Source organism: Echinops telfairi, unplaced genomic scaffold (assembly GCF_000313985.2).
Source record: "Echinops telfairi isolate 266 unplaced genomic scaffold, ASM31398v2 ScPeMD7_23;HRSCAF=83, whole genome shotgun sequence".
In the NCBI taxonomy this organism is placed as follows: Eukaryota; Metazoa; Chordata; class Mammalia; order Afrosoricida; family Tenrecidae; genus Echinops; species Echinops telfairi.
Window position 1 is genome coordinate 69,872,363 of NW_022103920.1, and position 23,247 is coordinate 69,895,609.

The window sequence follows — 23,247 nt, forward strand, 5'->3', positions numbered from 1 at the left end:
TTTAAAAATTGCAATATGATAGAACTGAAATATATGTTCACATGCCTACAAGGAAAACCAGTTAATAAGACTATTATTCAAGTTTACCCATCAACCACTAAAGCCAACAATAAAGAAACTGAAGAATTCTACCAACTTCTTCCATCTAAAACCAATCAAGCATGCAAACATTGATAATTAGTGGTGATTATAATGTGAACATTGTAAACAAAAGGGAAGAATGTTAGCTGGGAAATATGGCCTTGATGATAGAAATGAAGCTAGAGACCACATGGTAGAATTTAACAAAACCAACAACTTCTTCATTGCAAATAACATTTTTCAACAATATAGATGGAGAGTATACATCCAGACCTTGTAGACGAAATATAAAAGAATCAAATTGACTTCATTGGTGGAAGAAACAATGGAGAAGCTCAAGATCATTAGCCAGAATAATATGAGAGACTGATGGTGAAACACCCTCAGTTACTTGTATCTAAGTTCTTGTGTAAGCTGAAAAAATTAAACCAAATCCTTATGATCTTGTATATGTCCTCCCTGACTTTAGAGACGATCTCAAGAACAGAGTTGACACACTGAACACTAATGATTAAAGAACACCAATAATTAAAGAACAGAGAAGTTGTCAGATGGTATCAAGTACATCATACGTGAAGAGATCAAAAGCTCATGAAAGAAAGGAATTTGGAAGACAGAAAAAATGACCAAGTGACTAGAAGAGATCCATATTTATGCCCATTCCAAAGAAAGGTGACACAGTAGAAGGTGGAAATTATTGAATAATATTACATACAAGTAAAACTTTGCTGAAGATCATTCAACAAGGTGCTACATTGCCAGAGAACTGCCATACATTCAACCCAGATTCCAAAGATGATTTAGAATGAGAGCAATCATTACTGACTTCAGATAGACCTTGACTGAAAGCAGAAAATTCCAGAAAAATGCTTATTTGTATTTTATTGATTATGCAGAGGTGCTCGACTGTGTGGACTGTAACAGATTATGGATAACCTCGCAAGGAACAGGGATTTCAGAAGACTTAATGTGCTCACCTTTCTCAAGATTCACTGCCATTGAATCGGTGCTGACTCATAGTGATCCCTGGTGGCTTTCCAAGACTGTAGCTGTCTGTTTATGGGAGTAGAAAGCTCAGTCTTTCTCACCCACCACTGCTGGTGGTTTCAAACTGTGGACCAGGTGGATTGCAGCCCAAACCTTAACCACTAGTCCTTAAGGCTCTGTCCTCATCCTTTAGGCAATGTGTAGCACTAAAAGGAAAACTTGAAACCAAGATGCTTCTTGAAATCCCTTGCTTTGAAGACTAAATGAACAGAGTGAGGGTTGAATGTACAAGGGGGTACATCCCAAGGCCAGAATTTTTTTCCTACAAAAGGCATGTATTTAATTTTTTTTTTTTTTTTTACAAAACAACCTTATCACCTTCGAAGTACTCTCCATTACACTTAGTACATTTGTCAAATCTGTGATTCCATTCTTGGAAACATTTTTCAAACTCATCTGTTTGGACGCTGACAGCACCTCCCTCATAGTTTTCTTCACCTCTTCTGTGTTATCAAATCGCTGCCCTTTCATTTCTCTCTTCGTTCTTGGAAACAAATAGAAGTCACACAGAGCAAGGTCAGATGGATAAGGTGCATGAGACAAGAGAGGCATGCTTTTGTTTTGTCAAAAACTGGCACACGGAGATGGCAGCATGATCAGGTGCATTGTCATGATGGCAAAACCTGTCTGCCACAAATCAGGCCTTTTTTGTCACACGCTGTTATGCAATCTTTTCATAACCTCTAAATAGAAAGTTTGATTAATGGTCTGACCTGGTGGAATGAACTTCAAATGCAATCTCCCCCTCACATCACATCCTTTTCTTTGGTGGGGGGGGGTACCCCCAAATGCACTGCCCTTTGCTCCCTTCTGTATCCTCATCAACATTTACAAGGGAGTTAAGTAAGGCATACATTTCACAAGGCTAAAGAGAATCTCAGATGGCAGTGATGGTTTCTGTTTTGTTTTGGTAATGGAAAATGGACTGGCAGTCATTCAGACAGGACAGAGGAAAACGGAATAGTTTGAGACAGGTACATATGTGCGTTGAAGGCTATCTCCTTTCTCTGCACTCGCCCAGTCTGTATTCTGAGCAGGTAATTTGAGAAGCTAGACTCTATGAAGAAGAATTTGACATGAAGATTGGAGAAAGACTCATGAACAATCTGCAATATGTCTGTAACACAAACTTGTTTATTGAAAGTGAAGAAGACCTGAGGCATGTGTTCAGGAAGATCAAAGAATACAGTCTTCAGTATGATTTCAAACTCCAAATTCACTGTTATCAGGTCAATTCTGCTACACAGCAACCCTATATGACAGAGTAGAACTGCCCCTGTGAGTTTGCATGACTGTAAGTTTTGACAGGAGTAGAAAGCTTCATCTTTTCCCTGTAGAGCTGCTGGTGGTTACAAACAGCTGGCCTTGAGGTCAGCAGCCCAACTTGTAACCCACTACACTACCCACTCCAACACCAGCACTCCTTCACTACCTCAGTAAAAAGAGGAAAGAAACCCTCACAACTGGGTCAATAACTAATGCCAAGACACATGCCGAAAAGAGTCCTCTGTCAAGGATTTCATTGTACTTGGACCCACCATCAAAGCTCATGGAAACAGGGGGCAAGAAAACAAAGATACATCGCTCTGGGCAGCTTGGCTACAAATGATTTTTTTTAAAGAGTTCCATCCCAAATATATCACTTTGCAGACTAAGGTGGGACTGGCCCAAGCCAAGGTTTTCCTGTGGAAGATGGATAATGAATAAGGAAGACAGTCGAACAATTGATGCATTTTAATGATAGTTTTGGCAAAGAATTGCCAGTCGTATGAAGTTCCAGGAGAACAAACAAATCTGCCCTGGGAGAAGCCCCGCCAGCATTTTCCTTAGACAACAGGAGGCCAGGGAGACACTGTCTCCTGTACCTGGGGCATGCTTGGTAAGGGAGAGAGTCGGTGTAAAAGAGGAAGCCTCTTCATGAGATCTATAGACACAGTAACTGCAACCATTAGGAAGATGGTGCAGGCCCAGCAGTGTTTTGACCTGTGGACACAGGACCACTATGAGTTGGAACCGGTTTAAAGGCAGCTAACAACAGCATATTTACTGTAAGAATTAGTTAGGGATTTTATTCTATCATTGATGCTAACATGACAAAGAGTCAATAAATAGCAACTGCTTTTATATACATAGCAATTAGAATCTACTGTCTTTTCTAATTTGATAATAGAGAGATGTAATAATATATGTTTGAGAAAGCAAATCTTTAAAAATATAAATATAAATATAGAGTAAATGTAACATAAAACTTTTTAAAACTAAAAATTAATAAATAAAATAGTCCTTTTATTTATTTTAAATAAGTAGAATGCTTATTTTATTCTATTTCAGCAACAAAATAATTTTCTTTCAAGTAAAATAAACATTCTATTTATTTTAAATAGAATTATTAAAATAAAATCAATTCAGAATTTGGTCCTAGGGTTATTAAGCTTGGCACATTGAATTATTCCAAAATATTTTATCTTAAGCACTGCATTTCTAAAATTTTATGAACAGTGATCATCTGGGGGATGTTCTAAATCAGATTTTTCTGAGGTTAGTCCTAGCATGTTCCTGAATAATTCCTATCTTTGTCTGTAAACATTAAGTGCTATTGAGTTGATTCTGATTCAGAGCAAATACATGGGGCAGTGTAGACGGACCTGATAGGCTGTCATCGGCTGCAATATTCATGGGAGCTTATTGCCAGATGTTTCTCCCCAGGAGTGGCCCACATTTTGGTCAGCTACGGAGTTCTCAGCCATTGCACACCCAGGAACCCTTCTTTAAAGTTTAAATTCATAGAATGACTTGTTTTTTGATCTCCACAAGTAGGGATTTAGAAGTGATCCAGAGATAGGATGCAGGGAATAGAGCAGAGTACCTATTTACTATTTACGATGGCTTTCAGGACGTCTCAGAGAGATGTCCTGACATCTGGTTGTATTTAGTGTTGTTGTTATTGATGTGGAAGGGCTGTTCAAAAGCATGTTAAATTAATCTCAGGGGAGATACTGTAGACTACAAAGACATGTGAAAAATACAGTACAAATAGAATAGCAGGAGGGAAAGTGTATTTTTCTTGGATTATAATCCTCAGCACTATATTTCAGTGGAAAAATGAAGCATAAACATCTCTCTCTTCCCTTCCCCTAGAGAACTATTATTTCTAGTTTAAAAATATAATGCTGGCAATCTATACAAATTTAATTGATCCCTTATAATAACACTAAAAGGAGGTTCATATTAATGAGAAGAAATTATGCAATTAGTTAAGTAGAGCAATAAATTCTGTCAAAACCAAATTTGAAATTAAGCCTATAAGGTGTCAGACCCATGTATGCTCCACTTCACTGCACTGACTCATCACCCCTCCATCTTCCCTGGTGAAGGTAGTATTTAGAGCAAATAAATCAACGTAGGTTTTATTGGCAGAAGACACAGAAAAGTATTTTAGTACTACAACTTCTCTCATAAAATCCTACTCTGAGCGCCCCTGGTCTGTTGAAGTACATTGTATTCTTTCTTGATCATTGTTTTTAAAGTTTGTTAGGGGCCATTGAATTGATTCCAACTCATGTTGTTGTCTTAGTGTTCCTAGGTGCCCTCGAGTTGGTTCCAACTAATCGCGATCCCATGCGCAGCGGAAAGAAGCCTCGCCGGCTCCTGGCTCCTCTTCACAAATGCCATGTTTGAGCCACTGTTGCAGCCACTGTGTCAATGCGTTTTGTCCAGGGCCTTGCTCTTTTGACACTGCCCCTCCACTTTACCAGGATGGCGTCCTTCTCTTGAGACTGGTCTTCTTGATAACATGTCCAAAGTACCTGTGACGAGTCTCACCATGTTGGCCTTTAGGGAGCATTCTGGCTGTACTTCTTCCAAGACAGAGATGTTTGTTCGTTTGGTAGTGCTTTCAATATTCTTCACCCACACCAGAGTTCAAATGCAGTTGTTTTCCTTCGGTCTTCCCTAGTCAATGCCACAATTTCACATGCATATGAGGTGACTGGAAAAACCCTGTCTTGAGTCAGGCACACCTTTGTTCTCAAAGGAACACCCTACCTTTCAAAGCTTTAAAGAGGCCTTATACAGTAGTAGATTGACTCAATGCCATGTATCATTTGAACTTTTGATGGTTGCAGAGCACTGATTGTAGATTCCAATAGGATGAAATCCTTGACAACTTTAATATTTCTTCTCCTTAGAGTAATGTTGCTTATTAGTCAAGTTGTGAGGATTTTTGTTTTCTTTACCTTGTTGTAATCCTAGTCCTTGACCTTCAACAACAAATGCTTCTAATGCTCCTCATTTTAGCAAGTAAGATTGTGCCAACTGAATGTTGCAGGTTGTTAATGAGCTTCCTCCAATACTGATGCTGCATTCTTTTTCACATAATCTAGCTTCTCTGCTTATTTGCTTAGCATACAGGTTGAATAAGTATGGTGAGAATATAGCGTACCTTTCCTGATTTTAAACCATGCAGTATTTCATTGTTCTGTTCAGACATTTGCCTCTTTATCCATGTGCAAGTTCTATGTGAGCATGCACGATGAAGGGTTCTGGAATTCCCATTGCTATCAAGGCTATCCCTAGGTGTTACAATCTACATAGTTGAATACATTTGTGTAGTCAATGAAACACAAGCAAACACCTTTCTAGTATTCTCTGCTTTCAGTCAAGTTCCTTTTGATGTCAGCAATGGTATCCTTTGTTCCATATCCTCTTCTGAATCCAATTTATAATGGCCCCATAAGACAGAGAATTGTCCCATAGGACCTTACTGGCTATAAATCAATTGATTTTATTTTATATATTTATTAATAACCTAAATATATTATAAGGTACATAAACACATAAAAGGCAATATTGAAGAATGATTAAGAGAACAAACTCCAGAGTCTGCCTATCTTTAAATCTCACCTGATTAACTTTTAGGAAATTATTTTATTTCTCTCTGAAGTTACAGTGCATTGTTTATTGTTTGCTTGTCTTTGCTTTCATCCTCTGTAAGACAGTCATAAGAGTGACAAATAACCGATACAGTGTTTTAGGACTGATGTTATTTCATTCACAATTTGAACTTGTACTCAAAATAAGTCAGCCAGGCTATAACATTGAAGAAATGCTTTTTATTACTGTTAGCCATTAATGCCTACATCAACATTTGTGGGATCAGTACTCTAATATATTCTGAATAAGATTTGATTAATTACTTACCTTCCCTTGTCAACTAGTGAGAGCATACCTGTTAATCTATGGTACCCACTATATGTTTAAAAGGAACTAAGCTCATTTAATGCTGAAAGTATGTTCAGCTGAGCAGCAGTCAAGTAATAGAGAAAAACATATATTCAGAGGCATGGACTAGCTTTCATAGTAATTTCTTGTGTGGTGATAGATATTTATTTGCCAAAAGATACTCCCTTTCTTCTTAATCAATTTTGAACTTTTCTTTTGGAATTTGCCAATGGCATTTATAAATGTATCAGCAGTGAGTCAGTAATGGAATATCTTCAGACTTTGAACAAGAATTAAATTTGAGAAAACAGGCATTCAGAGCCAAGTCTGATGAATGAAGTAGTTGACTAAGTTGGGTTTGCATGAAGTGATGAAATTTGATTTTTGTTAGTTAGAGATATTCCAACATTGGTTTGTGGCAGCAATTTAAATGTGCCCAGGATGTTACATGTTGACTCTAACAGTCTTAGATTGAAGCAATCAATTATGGGTGGAAGTCGGTTTTCATTCATTTATAGCCACATAGTTATTAGCTTTGGTCATTCCATGTCATAGGAAGGCACAGGAGCTAAGAGATCCTCTCCAAACACAGATGTTGGCCGGCAATAGAATTCACAGGTATTTAAATTTATTATTCCCATGTTCGGAGTTTTCTCATCAAAGGGTTAAAATTGCAAGGGAATGAGATTAAAAGAAATGAAAGCATCAGTTTTAAAAGGATGGGAGAAATTTCCTAGGAGAGACACTAGTTTGGGTGGTCCATGAGGAGAACAAATTTCAGGGATCTTTGTGGTACCCATTGCTGGAAGGATGTTCCGATTTGGCTATCCTGTGTTATGGGATCCTTCCCTTAAGAATACATTGTCTTCTGGCATCTTCATGCTTGGTTGAAACTCTTTCAATCTCTTGACAATGGAGGCAGGGATATTTTTTCGTTCCCTTTCCCCACCTCCTCCCCAAGGCAGGGATACTGTTTTTTTTTTTTTTTTTTTTTAGGCAGGGATACTTTTTCATGCAGTTTTCAAAATTGGTCAGACTCTAATGGAATTCTTTAAACACATAACTACCACTGAAAAATAAAACAAAGAGGGAAGAAACCCCACATGGGTAATGAAACAAACTTTAAAATATCAAGGAAGATTCTAGTTTATCATTTGGTTGTAGTGCTCCTTTCTGTGCCTGCTTTTGTAATTAACCTTTCCGTGACCTTCCACATTGTGGCTCAAATAATAGTCATCTCTTTTTTCTATGGGATTTGGGTAATCAGACTGTGCTGCAAGTGGAGGGCTTCTTTGACCCTATTAATTTGCAGATGGATGAGGTGATGTGTTTTTGCCACCTCCTGAGGCTGACTCTGCTTGCCCTGAGACACCCTGAGTGACAGGGTGTCTGCAGGCTTTCAGGCAACCATTGTGAATGAGACTCATCTGAAACCCCCTTCTCTATAGCCAGAGCAAGCCTTTGTGTGAAGCACCATAATTCTTATTTCCATGAACTTCGGGATCAAAGAGTCCTCTCAAAGGATGCATAGCCAGCATCAAACTGCTTTCCCTCCACAGAAAATGTGTTTTTCCATATGGAAAGATGATCTCAGTTCCCTACAGATGTTATAAAATGAACCTATCAATCACAAGCATATGTATTTCTTCAGCTAATATCTGCCTTGAAAATACATAATCTTGATTTTAAAACAACTTTCTTTGATATAATGCTTGGCTGCATAACCATTCCTTCATTACTTGTTGGAGCAAAGAAAAAAATGGAACCTCTGGCGATACTTTCTCTAAAAGCAGACTTGTCCCCTTGATTGCGTTTCAGTATGCTTTCTATACATTGCTCTTAAAAGCTAGTACTCATTTGTGTGGAGGGAAACCACCTGAGGTGTTAGTGGCAGCAAGAGTAACATGTACAAAGGAAAAGATGCCTATATAAAGCAATATGCTTCGAACAGCGTTTGCTAACAAAAGCTACGATAAGGGGTCCATCTTGAATATCTGCTTACCATCGTTATGGCAGTGATGAAGGAGTTTGTTATTCAGAGGCGTTCATAATGAGAGCATCAGGGATTATCATTTATAAGTATTTTTTTCCTCTTTTGGATTGAGTCCACGAACTTGAGAGAATGAGCTTTGATGGGGCTGTCATTTTCTTGCAAGGCGACTGTTGTGGAAGCATAAATCTTGGAAGCCCACACCACGGGTTCTGAATGCTATTTCTACCACTTCCATATTGGATGACATTGAGCAAGTTATATATAAATTCCTTATAGTTCACTTTCCCGTTCGATCAAATTAGAATATCAGTTTATATGTTTAGTAGTTAATTTAGGTAAAGCCCCAAATCACCTGTGATATTGACTAGTCTTAATGGTGGGCTTTGATGATGATAGTCTTTCCATCAGTACCCAGGTTTTCCCCCTTAGCTACTCAGTACTTCACTACCTCACACAATCTTGCTTGCTGGAAGTGAGGAGGACATGAAGCACTTGCTGATGAAGATTAATGATTGGAGCCTTCAGTATGGATTATAACTCAATATAAAGAAAAACAAAATCCTTATAACTGGACCAATAGAATAACATCATGAAGATGGAGAAAGGTTGAAGTTGTCAAGGATTTCTTCTTGCTTAGATCTGTAGTCAGTGCTCATGGAAGAGCAGTCATGAGATCAAAGAGCACATTGCATTCGGTACACCTGCTGCACAAGACCTCTTTGAAGTGTTGAGAACCAAGAATGTGACTTTTGAGGATTAAGGTACACCTGACCCAAGCCACGGTATTTCCCATTGTTTCTATGCATGTGAAGTTGGACATTGAATATGGAAGACTGAAGAAAGAGTGATACATTTGAACAGGACAGATCAGTTCCTGGAGAAGGGCCTCATGCTTCCCAAGGTGGTGGGGAGGGGAGGGAGCGAAAGGATGAAGGCCCTTGAGATGCATTGATACAGAGGCTGCAACAATGAGCTTGAACATGAGAGCAGTTGTGAGTCTGGCACAGACAGGGAGGTGTTTCGTTCTGTTGTACACAGGGTTTCTGTGAGCTGAAATGGACTTGGTGGCATCTAACGACAGCAGTGCCTTACAGGCAGTCACCACCCAGCTTTCGGTTTGGTGTGATTTAGTAGCTTGTGTGTGCTACGTGCTAGAGGGATTTCAGTGGAACTGAAGACGAACACAGTCTAGAAAGAAAGCCCTGGTGATCTACCTGTAAATGTCAGTCAGTGAAAGCTCTATGGCTTACAACAGAACATCGTTTTATATGCAAGTGATTGGAAGGTGGCCTAGGGCCAAGCAGCATGTTAATCTATGATGCATGGGGCTACTACCCTGAGTCAGAATTCACTTGGTGTTAACCACCGTAAACAAAATGCACCACCATTAATAGCAACCACTTCATAAATTTTGAATTATGTGGCTTGATCACTGAAATAATTTCCATCTTTTATAAGTAAAATGTAATTCGACAAAATAGGGAACAAAACAGCTAAGAATTATAGTAAAATCAAGAATGTTTACCATCACATGATTCTTGTGAGTAGTTGGATTATAACCTTCATATCATCTATCTCTGAGTGGTATAAGGAAGGGACAATTCAACCAAGGTGTGGTATAACACTGATGAATCACACATCATTCCTCTAGTTCCTGCATACTTCCTATCCCAACTACCATGACCCAGTTCTACCTGACAAATCTGGCTAGACTGGAGAACACACATTGGTATAGATAAGAGCTCTCAACACATGGAATTCAGGAAAGATAAACCCCTCAGGAACAGTAATGGGAGTAGCAATATCATGAGGGTAGGGGGTCAGTCAGGGAACCCATCACAGGATTGGATATATAGCCCTCTCCCAAAAAAGGGGATGAATAATAGAAATGTGGGTGAGGGGAGACAATGGACAATATAAGATATGAAATAACAATCACAATATATAACTGATCAAGGATATACAAGGGTGGGAAGGTGGTGGAGGGAGGGGAAAAAAAGGAGCTTATACCAAGGGAGAAAGCAGAAAATGTTTTGGAAATGATGAAGGCAACATATGTACAAATATGCTTGGTACAATAGCTATAAGAGCCCCTCATAAAATGATTTTTAAAAACCCCAAACCAATAAACAAATTCAAACTTAAAAAAAGAAAGAAAGAAAAATCCAGGGTGCAGTAAAGCACTGATGAAACACATAACTATCTTCTAGCTCTGTAATATTTCTTCCACTTATATCAGGGTTTTTATTTGTTTTACCTCATTAATCATGTCCATTTGTATAATTAAGATCATCCCATTCCTGAAAGCCAAGATAGATAACCCTTCAGAGATAGTAACAGGAGTAATGTTTCCCTGAAGGTACGGGAAGAGGGGGGTGAAAGGTGGGGCAGGTGAGCTGATAGCATTGATGACTGTATAACCCCACTCAAAGGGAGTGAACAACAGAACTGTATGTGGATGGATATATTGGAAAGTGTAAGATATGTTAACAAATAAATAAGGGGGCTTTGGGAGTAGGATGAGCAAGGAAAGGGATAAAGGGGAACTGATATCAAGGAGTTCTAGAAGAAATAAAATGATTTGAAACTGATTGTGGCAGCAATTGTACAACACTACCTGATGTTATTGAACTATGGAATGCTATGATATCTGTAAGAGCTCCCAATAAAATGATTTAAAATAATAATAATAAAATAAAACAAATCTCTGCATTTCAGGAAAATGTACCAAAAAGTATCTTGCCTGAAGGAATTAAAAAAAAAAAATCTATGTGATTTGTGATCTTGTGAAGAATTTAGATAGATTTCAGATCAGATCATTCCAAGCATAACTGGACCAATAGATAACATCATGAACCTGGAGAAAGATTGAAGTTGTCAAGGATTTCTTCTTGCTTAGATGTGTAGTATGAAGGTCCTGAAGTATGGCGTGTGAAGGCCCGGTGGTATGAACATGCATGCAGATGGTCCCAGTGAGTGCACCATTCACTCCGACCACACAGGGTGAAACCAAACAAGAATCTTCATAATGGTGAAAGGCACAGACTTCCAGGCAAAGCGGAGCCAGGGAATGAGGACAGAGGGTGGCCAGGGTTTGATGAAACAAGGAGTGAGGGGTTTCCATTTTCACATGGTCAAGGTGACACGTGAGGAAAGAGAGTTAAAGAATTGAGGAAATGGATTGTCCAGAAATCTAGGGGAAGAGCACTCTAAGCAGGACCAGCAGTAAGTTAAAGCTGCTGACCCAGGGATGCGTTTCCCTTTTTGAGAAGGTTAGCAGAGACATCAAAGCAAAATACAACAATGAAAACAAGCTCATGGCACTTGGGTCTGACTCAGGCCAGGAAATTAAAAAAAGAGGAAGCAAAACAGGAGAACTGAGACTTGAAGTCCAGGAGTCATTCACTCGCTGCTGGCTTGTGTAGGACAGGGCTTCTGTTTTACTCTCCATGTGAGAGGCAATCATCGGCCAAGGCGAGGAGAAACCTGATGTGATAATCACAGAAATGATAACATTTGTCGTGTTAGAAACAGATTGATTTTCTCCAGGCAATAAGTTCAGGCAGGGAAACCCGAGTTTTCATTGTACCTCTGTGCACATGACTTTGCCTTGCTCCTTTGGTATGTTTAGCACCTTTCCTAAAATATATCTTTCTTTTTTATTCCCCTTCACCAAGTCACAGAGCTGCTCTCAGCTACCCTAGGACTATGTTTAAACTTGATTATAAGACAGCTACTAGATATGATGGCTGTAATAACATCCTATCGCCATTACTCAGAAAAGCTGATGATAATTATCACCCCATCTTGGCAAATGCTGTGTCATTCTCTGCAGAACAAGTTGTTAATGCACGCTGCTGTTAGCAAGCTGAGCCTGGCAGATTTGGGACATCACCATCAAGTTATGATTTTTGGATAATGTTGAATATTTTATACTCTATGATTGGTAAAGAAAATGAGCATTAAATTCTAGGTATCAGAATCTAGGTATCTAGAATATTCTTTTCAGAATTTCTGCCAAACTTGGCCAGGTCCATTTATATTTTGTTTTTTCTATCATACGTAAAAAAAATGATAATAATAAAAAAAATTTTTTAAATCTAAGCAACCCATAGGGATGGCAAAGTATTTGAGCTTGATGATTTCTTAATAGAGGTTCAAAATTTTGATGGTCATTTCACCTTGTATAGTTAGCCACAGTGATACCACTCCAGGCGTTTAGGAATACACGTCAAAAGGCAGCTCATGGGAGGCAGAATGGAACTGGGCTCCTCCTGACGCCTCTGAGACAAAACAAAGGCCCCTAGGATCAAGCCGATCTTGCACACTTTTGGGGGGACACTGTTTCAAGGTAACTTTTCTTTGTGACACACGTAGAGAAAATGGTACTGAGAAATGGGGGAAAATAGCACATAACAAACTCATGTTGTAAGCAATTTGACGGTTCAAATTCCCCATCTTTCACTCGTGTTAGCGGTCATTAAAGCATCAAGATGGCTCCTTTCTGATTAGATATAGCTTCCTTTCCAAGAAAAGAAAAAGGACATTTTTAAAAGGCACATCTGGTAGCTGCCATGGACAATGGACTCTAAAGATTAACAGCATTTATTATTGTTAATCTTGAGTGGGGTTTCTCAAGATGACCGCTTTTGACATCAGGGATTAAATTATTCGTTGCTGTTGGGTGGCCTATGCATTGGAGGTAGAAGCATCTTGGCCGCTATCCACAGTAGTAACTTCCCTCCTCTCCCTCACCCTCAATCAAGTTGTGAAAATAAAAATGTTTCCAGGTTCTAACTGTTCCTTGGGGTGGGGGGCCAGGGACAATGTGAAAAAAGACTTTGTCTTTGTCACACTTCCTGCCTGGAAAAATCTCCTTGAAGTATTAAAAAAGACTTTGGAAATTAAAACAATCACTACCTTAACACAGGTTTTTAAGTTGATGACAAACATCATCATGTTCTACTAACTGTGGGCCTTGGAGTGAGTGAGGGAAACTCAGAATGGAAATAAGTTCCGTCATGAAGTATCTGACACGAAACAGCACCCCTAGACTCAAATAGGGTACACTTTTTGTTTGTTTGGTTTTAACACTGTCTCAAGTTAGCTTTCCTCTGAGGAAAAAAAACAAGAGACAATGAAATTCCTTCTTGCTTGTTTTCTTTCCCATTTGGGAGCACCTATTGCTTCTATAAGGCTTATGCCCAGTAAAAAACCGTCAAGAATAGAGGTTAAATAGACAACACACATAATTCCTCCGCACAGAAAGCTGCTTATGCGATCAGTAGCAGCTCTCTGTCAAGGGGAAAGTCACAGTATTTAGAAAGAAAATGAACATCAAATTGAAAATTACTTTGGTGGTTTTGATTATTTTGGAAACAATGCTGAAGGGAGACTAACATAGCACTTTACCATTTGAAAATGAATTTGGAAGGAATTTTATTTATTGAAATATTTTAAATGCATAATGTTGTTATGTTTGGAATACCAATACTTTGTTGCTGAACATCTGGCCCTTAATTCATTGGTAATTACATTGATGACCTTCCTCTTTCCATAACTATAGCAAAAGCAAGAAAAAATAAGGTGAGAGGTTATGAATATAATTCATGAAAGAAGTAAAATCAAAAACAAGGATTAGAGCAGTGGTTCTCAACCTGTGGGTCGCAACCCCTTTGGGGGTTAAACGACCCTGTCACAAGGGTTGCCTGATTCATAACAGTAGCAAAATTACAGTTATGAAGTAGCAATGAAAATAATTTCATGGTTGGGGGGTTCACAACTTGAGGAACTGTATTGAAGGGTCGCGCCATTTGGAAGGTTGAGAACCACTGGACCAGAGGAAGGAAGCAAAATATACTAATAACATGAATATGCCCAGTTAATTTCTTTCTGAATTTTCTAGTAATTAACCTATGAGACATATAAGATATACTGTTAAAACTGTTCATGTACAAACATTGTTGATGTTTTTTAATCATATATTTGTGCTACTAAATATTGCAGCATGTTTGGTAATAGCATTTTGTCTGTTAATACTTTTTTTTCCTGAAGCATGTGACTTCAAATAATTTTGTTTTTACTTTCATGGAGCAGGTAATTAAAAAACTCTCTCACCAGGAAAACTCTAACTCTAGAACTTCCACACTTCAACGCAGGCCCCTACCAAAAACTTGCCTGAGCCTGCAAGCCAGGAGCTTATGGACTGATAATCAGGCTGCATTATAGTCTTACCAAGCACTTTTTTCAAACTGGAATAATTTTGTGTATGCAAAATAACAAACTATTTAAAAATGAGTTTTCTCGTTTCCACTAAGAGCCCTGGTAGAATAGTGGTTATACCTTGGCTTCCTCTCCTCCAGGCCATCCGTTCAAAGTCACCAGCTGGCCCAGGGAGAAGGACCGAGCTTCTCTTCCTGTGAACAGTTCCAGGCTGGGAGCTCAAAGGCGCAGCTCTGTTCCCGCATGCAGTGGCATTGTGCGTTGGAACCAACTGCATGGCAGTGCGTTTGGGTGTGAGTTTTCTCATTCACTATTTAAACTTAACCTCAGAAAGTTTCTGTGGATTTTTTTGGTGTGTAAATGGAAGAATAAGAAAACAACTTTGATACAAAAAGAGAAAATGTGATCTCGTGGCTTAGACGGAAGTTGAACTCAGGTGTCTTGAGTCAGATCTCGTGGTCTCTCTCTCTATGCCTCTGATCTCATCCACTAATTCAATTCCCTTTTGTGTCTGAACATATGCACACATGTACATATGCTGTTGTTTGCACCGACTCGGTGACTCTATGTGCTACAGAATAGAACACCGCCTGGTTCTGTGCCACCCTGACAAATACTGTTATGTTTGAGGTTATCTATGCTGTCAATCATTTCACTAGGGCCTTCCTCTTTCTCACTCACCCTCTGCTTTTCCAATTATGATGTCCCGTCTGATAACGACTCCAAGTGCATTAGGACTCCCAAGTCTTCCGAGTCAATGTGGTTGATTCTTGTGGCAGTCCAAAGTAATTTCAATGTTCCTCATCAGACCATATTTCAAATGAGTTAATTCTTCTCAGGTATTTATTATTCATGGTTCAGCTTCATGTGCCTATAAGGTGGTTAAAATATCCTGGCTTGGGTCAGGCACAACTTCGTCTTCATCTTTGCTGTTTAACACTTTACAGAGGTCTTTTATAGCAGATTTGTCCAATGCAATATTTCATTTGATTTATTATCACTTCCATGAGCTCTGATTGTGAATTCTTGTAAAATGAAACCCGTGACCACATCATTCTGTACCCCTTTTATCAAGATGCTCTTTAATGGTCCGGTTGTGAGAATTTTGTTTTCTTTATATTGAGGTGTAATTCATACCGAAGTCTTTGATCTGGATCCGTGCTTTAAGTCCGCTTCCCAAGGTTGTATTGTCTGTGTATCATAGGATGCTAACGAGCCTCCTGCAATCCTGATACCGCTGTCTTCATGTTGTCTAGCTTTTCAAGTTACTTGCTCAGCAAACAGATTGAAAACAATTACTGAAAGGACACAACCCTGAAACACACCTTTCTTGACTTTAAATCACACAGTATTTTCTTTTTCTGTTAGAAAACTCTCTCAGGGTCAATGCATAGGTTCCACACGAGCATAATTAAGTATTCTGAAGTTTCTGTTTTCTCCAATTTTATCCACCTATATATTGTCACTAAAATACAAATAAACATATTTCTAATATTTTCTGCTTTCCATCAAAATCCACCTGGTGTTAACAAGACTCTCTCAGTCCCATGTCCTCTTCCGAATTCCTGGCAGTTTCTAGTCAATGTGCTGCTGCAATCACTTTTGAATTATATAAAGCAAAATTGTATTTGCATGTTATATCAATGCTATTGTTCAATAATTCCTGCACTCTACTGGGTCACTTTTCTTTGAGATGAACACAAGTATGCATCTCTTCTAGGTGGTTGGAGAAGTGGCTATCTTCCAAATTTCTTACCACATACATCAGTCAGAGCTTCCAGCACAGCATAAGTGTTTTGAAATATCCCAATTGCTATTTAGTCAATTCCTAGAAACTATTTTTTTAACCAATGGCTTCAATTCAGCTTGGACTTTATCCATCAATATCATCAGTTATTGATCATATATTATCTCTTGAAATAATTGAATGTTGACCAGTTTGGGGTTTTTGTTTTTTTCGGTGACTGAGTATTCTTTCCATCTCCTTTTGATGTTTGCTGCGTCATTCAGTACTTGGCCCAGGAGCTTTCAGTATTGTAACTCAAGGCCTGACATTTTTCTTCTGCTTTTGGTCGACTTGAGAAATTCCAACTGTGCTTTTGTCTTTTGGGTTTATAACCTAGGTGTTTGGAAATTTCATTATAATACTTTATCTTTCAATCCACTCTGAAATTTTTGGCTTCGTTCTTTTATTTCATAATTTCATTTTCAGTTTTAGCTCCTCCAGGTTCAAGAGCAAGTCTCAGAATTTCATGTGACAGCTACTTCAGTTTTTTTAGTTCTTTCTTTTAGCCAACAGACTTAGAAAACTTTTCATGCACACACATACATGTACACATTCACATTTATCTCTAGCTACTATGAATTCAAAACGTTACTGCCAACTCTAAGTCAACAGCACGTGATCCCTTCTTGCTTTCTCACTTTTCCTTACTTGTCACCTTTCTAGTACCACAACAGGGGACTAGGATCTTAGTATACAAACTATGACTGCTTACTTGTTCAATCTAGCTGGACATTGTAAAATAGCTTAGTTATTATGGAAATATCTTCCTGTGCAAAATTAATGTATCAACTGGTGCAAAATATTTTTTTCCAAATACTTTTATTGGAGGCTCTTACATTTCTCATCACAATCCATACATTCATGCAGTGTGTCAAGCACATTTGCACATATGCTGCCATCATCATTTTCTTTTTTTTTCCCTTTTCTCAACAGTTTTAATTTCTATATGATTTTTTAAAAATCATTTTATTAGGGGCTCATACAACTCTTATCACAATCCATCCATACATCAATTGTGTAAAGCACATTTGTACATTCATTGCCCTCATCATTCTCAAAACATTTCCTCTCCACTTAAGCCCCTGGCATTAGGTCCTCATTTTTCCCCTCCCTCCCCGCTCCCCCCTCCCTCATGAGCCCTTGATAATTTATAAATTATTATTTTGTCATATCTTGCCCTGACATCATCATTTTCAAAGCATTCTCTTCCCATTTGAGCCCCTGATATCAGCTCCTCATTCCTCCCCCTCCCTCTCCCCTCCCCTCCCTCACTATTCCTTCATAAGTTATAGATGATTATTTCCATAGCCTACATCGTCCTCTGTCATGCTTTTAAGGGTACCCATGTTCTGGAGGTAGAGTCCTATAATGTCAAGTCCCTCTTCTGTCCCTCGTGGATGTGATACCTTTTATTCAGGTGAGACAACCAGCATTAGAAAATAGTGGTGTTCTGCTTTGGTATGTGGCAACAGAGTCCGCTGCCAGATGCTGCGCTCATTACCCAAGGCCCAGTCCCCTACATCTGTCTGTGCCCCACTGTCTTTGCGCCTTTCCATAGTGGCAATTGGAGCACTGTGCTGTCAGCCAATTGCCTATTACCTACACCTACTTAAAGACGTAAACAAAACAAGAAAAACCCTCAGACTGAAAACAGGAGGACATGTCTATGTGATAAAAAGTGCAATGGGACTGGCACTCTCTGGGGTAGTGAACAAACGTTTGATTTTCATGCAAAAATTGCAGCGTTGGTAACCTCCACCTACTACTGTATGTGCATAACTCGGAGATATTGCAGGTCCCATTCCAGCGCACAACAATGAAGAAAATACTGCAATAATGTGAGTCACACAATTGCATTCAAAAGCTATGCTTACATTATACAGTAGGCTATTAAGTGTTCTGGCATTTGACATAGTGAAAAAGTTTGAAATATTGTGAAACTTACCAAAAGGGCACAGAGATATGCTGCTGGGAAAATGGCATTGATAGTCATTACACATTGGCAGCTAACTGCAAGATCAGCAGCTCAAAACCACCAGTCACACCTTGGGAGAAACTTGGGGTTCTTTATTCCCATAGAGAGTTACAGTCTCAGAAACTCACAGGGGCAGTTCTACCCTGTCCTGTAGATTGCTAGGAGTTGGCTTTGACTTGAGACATGCCACACAGGGTTGTCACAAATCTACTTTTTTTTTTCACATGTGGCTATGCAGCGCAATAAAGAGAAGTACAGTGAAAGGGGGCTAAGCCCCTACTTAACTCCCATCAACTTTTTGTCCACAACTTTGCTGTTACTCCAGGCGTATAATTCTTATTTTCCCGTATGCTTCCTTCAAGGTGTGTCTCTTTCCCCCATACATGATCCATATTCATGGACCCAGGTGCTATTTCTGTTACACTCCTACTCCCAGTCTGCTGTGGAAGGACTAGAAACACCAAAGGATTTCAAGCCTTATTTTTTTGTCCTATAATGTGGGTCACTATACCACCCATGGTCCCTAGACCAAGCCTAATTTTTAGCAACAAGGAACTGAAAAAATGTGTATGGTCCACTAGGATTCTCTAACCCACTTCCAGGACAAATGTGAACTTGGTCACTTTTCTGCAAGGTCCGTTCTTCTCTGGCTGAACTGTTGTCGTGGCAATGTAACCGTTGCCATGTTCTCCTTAGGGCAGGACTGCTCTTGTTCCTGCGTTGTTACAGGCTGTTCTAACACAGGGAAACACTGCCCCACCCTGTGCCATCTTCACAGTTGTTGTGTTTCAACCTGTTCTTGCAGCCCCTGTGTCAATCCGTCTCATCGAGTGCCTTCCTCTTTTTCACTGGCCTTCCACCTTACCAACCACGATGTCCATCTCCAGGGACTGGTCTCTCCCGAGAACATGTCCAAAGTACATGAGATCTTGCTTTTATACCTCCTATTCTCTTTGCTGTGGAGTTTTGGTTGGTATCTGAGCATGTTGTTCTTCATGCCAGGCACTGTGACCTATGAGAACATAGTTCATGTTGCCAAACTCCTTATGGTCATTATCTACCCATCTTTACATGCAAGTGCTTGCATGAAATACCATTTGTTATTTGTCCCTGCTTGGTAGCTAGTTGCAGGTCATAGTTATATTTCTTCCTCCTTGGGTTTCCCGAGTGTCTGTGAATGTCAAGTATGCCATGGCTGGCCAGCTACCCTGGGCTGGCTGTTTTCTTCACTTTCCTTACCCTAGGCTGCCTCCGATTCTTCACGTTGCGGGAACTGGGAAGGGGCTGTGTTCCAATGAGGAGTGGTGTGTGTTATTCTACTTTATGCACCGAGAGAGGGGACGTGTTTTCCTAAGGTGTTTGCTCACATGAGGCATGCTCTCCTAGTTTAGTTGTGCTGCGGATAGTCTCACCAATGGCTCTGTAGTCAGTTATTCCAAAAGTTTTGTAGTCTTAACTTTAGCAACAATTCTCCCCTAAAGCTAAATTAATATTAGACTTTTATCACATAAATTGATTTTCCTTAGTTGGGAATAGAGGAAGCATAGAAGTACTCAGTTTTCCTCTGTCCATTTTCACCTCTAATTGATTAATTATAAGAAGTTCATACAAAATCGGAATTGGGTTGGCTGGGAACAAACAACTGTGTATAGTATTATTTCTATGTGGAAATCTCAAGGGACTTTCATATAGATGAATGACAGTCTGTGGAATGCTTATTGTCCCCTAATTAACAATGTATTAGATAATACCTAGTTGGGAAATCAGACACCACTCCAGGTATTTAAAATAGAAATTGAAGACAGGGACTTGGTTTTAAAGATACTGGAAGAGCTGTAGAAGGAAATGGTAGGTGTGGTGAGAGACTGGAAGAGAAAAAGGAGACACTACCCAGTCAGTAAGAAAAGGGACGTTCAGAGACCAGGAAGACACGCCTAGTTCCCGCTTCCTTCTCATCAACTGCTCATCTGCTGGAGTTCTGCTGTTGCCCCTTGCTGCTGATGGAACATTGTTGCTGCGACTAAATCAAAGCTCAGCAGTCTCTTCATTCTGTTGAGCCAACACTAATTCTTTTTTTTTTCTTAACCATTTTATTGAGGGATCACAATCCATCCATACATCCATTGTGTCAAGCAGATTTACACATATGTTGCCATCAACATTTTCCACACATTTTCTTTCTACTTGAGCCCTTGGTATCAGCTCATTTCCCCCTTCCCCCACCCTCCCGCCCTCATGAACCTTTGATCATTTATAATTTTTTTTCATGTCTTACACTGACTGATGCCTCCCTTCACCTACATTTGTGTTGTCTGTCCTCCTGGGAGGGGGTTATACATAGATCATTGTGATTGGTTCCCCCTTTCTACCCCCACCTTCCCCTTCCACTCCTGGTATTGCTACTCTCATCATTGGTCCTGAGGGGTATATATGTCCTGGATTCCCTGTTTCCAGCTCTTACCTGTACCAGTGTACATGCTCTTGTCTAACCGGATTTGTAAGGTAGAATTGGGTCATGATAGTGGCGGGGAGGAAGTATTAAAGACCTAAAGGAGAATTGTATGTTTCATTGGTGCTATACTGCACCCTGACTGGCTTGTTTGTTCCCTGTGTTCCTTCTGTAAGGGGATGCCCAATTGTCTACAGATGGGCTTTGGGTCTCGCCCCCTCATTCACTCTGATATGATTTATTTGTTCTGGGTCTTTGATGTGTGATACCTGATCCCATCAACACTTCAAGATTGACAGGCTGTTGTGCTTCTTCCATGTGGGCTTTGTTGCTTCCTAGCTAGATGGCTGCTTGTTTATCTTCGAGCCTTTAAGACCACAGACACTATATCTTAGATAGCCAGACACCATCAGGTTTCTTCACCACATCTGTTTGTGCACCCATTTGAACCAACATTTATTCTAGAGAAAGCTAACAGTTACGTACAGTTGTTACTAGACCCATAATTACACATAGAAGTCCATTTTCATCTCTCTCTCTATCTGCCACTGCTACCCACAGGTTTCCAATCATTCCAAAAGGAAGGGAAACAGAAAGGAAAGGTCTGAGTCCTTGTATTTTTATTCAGCCAGGGTCACGACTTGTAAAACCTAGCCCATGACTGCGGTTGCCGGTTGGTGCCATAGAGTTGGCTCCAACTCGTGGCGACTCTGTGCCCAACAGAACGAAACGCTGCTGGATTCTGTGCTGTCCTCCCAATCAGGTTTGAGCCCATTGTTGCAGCCCCTGTGTCAGCTGTCTCAGAGAGTGCTTGACCTTTTCCTTGTTGATGACCCAATACTTCCTGTAGTATAATGTCCCTTTCCAGGGACTTGTCTCTTCTGATAACATGTCCAAAGTATGTGAGATGATAGCTCATATATTTGCTTCTGGTTGCACTTTTTGAAGATGGACTCTAAATAACTTACTGGGAAAAAATCCGAGAAAAGTAGTTATTGACTTCTCGTTTTCTGAAATACAGAAGAGCATTGAAGAATAGATATGGCCCTAAGAACCTAAGAACCTGCACATATGTTATTATCCAATAGTTTCTAATATTTTTATTGCTTTTTGGCAGGTTTTGTTTCTTAAGATATTTTAAAGTTTTACTTTCTTTACAATGCCATCTAAATCCTGAATATTTCTTGGAAGACTGTTTTATATAGATTGCCTTTGAGTGTGAAAAATTAGTATATACATGTGTGTGCTATGTTCCATTTATTTGGTCTTGACTCATGACTATTGCTGGTCTTGCTCCATCTCACCATTCTTGCTCTGTCTGAGCCCATTGCTGCAGTCACTGTGTCATTTCATCTCATTGCGATCTTCCTCCTGTTCCCGGAATAGAGGGGAATTAAAAACACAGGGACTTGAGTCAGGTATGCCTTAATCCTCAAGGGCCATTTTTGCTTTTTAACACTTTAAAGACATCTTTTGCAGCTGATTTGCCAAATGCAATGTTGTTTGATGTCTTGGCTGCTGTTTTCATGGGCATTGAGTGTGAAAGTGAAATCCTTGGCAATTTCTCTCTATATTTTTTCATTTACCATCATATTTTTTTGTTGACCCAGTTGGATTTGTGTTTTCTTTGTACTGAAGTGTAATCTACACTGCAGTTTTTAATAAATACTTGAAGTCCTCTTAGTATTAAGCAAGTACAGCTGTATCATATGCATATTGCTAATTATTAATTAGCCTTCTTTTAATCTTGATGTCATATTATTCATCATGTAGTCCTACTTCTCATATTATTTGTCAGCATCCAGATTGAAGGAGGAGGATGCAAGGACACACCCTGGTGCATCATTTCATGACTTTAAACTACTCAATATCCCTACTTAACTTCAAAGTCCTAAATCTTGGTCTATGTATAACTTCCAAAAGAATACAGTACTATGTTCTGGAAGTCTGATTCTTCACAATGTTACCCATAACTTGTTAGCATCCACATAGTTAAATATTTTTGCCTAATGAATGAAACACAGGTGAGCAACTTTCTGGTATTCTCTACTTTCAGCCTAGATCCATCTGACATCAGTAAGGACATTTCTAGTTCCATGTACTCTTTAAATCCAGTATTTGCATGATATTGTACCATAATTTCTTCATTCTATTGGATCATCTTTCTTTGAAGTGAACACAAATATTGATATTTTCCAGTTCATTGGCCAGTTCGGAAACCTGGCATAGATAAATAAGCTAGCTCTAGTGTTGTATCTCTTTATTGCAGCATCTTAATTTGTATTTGCCAATTCCTGAAGCCTTGTTTTTGTTTTTGTTCTCCCCCCTACCCCCACCACCACCAAAAAACCAAAACAAAGCATCTTTAGTGTAGCTTAGACTTCTTGCTTCAATTCATTGGTTCTTGATCACATTCTACCACATGATAGAACATCAACCAATTCTTTTAAAAAAAAATAATTTTATTGGGGGCT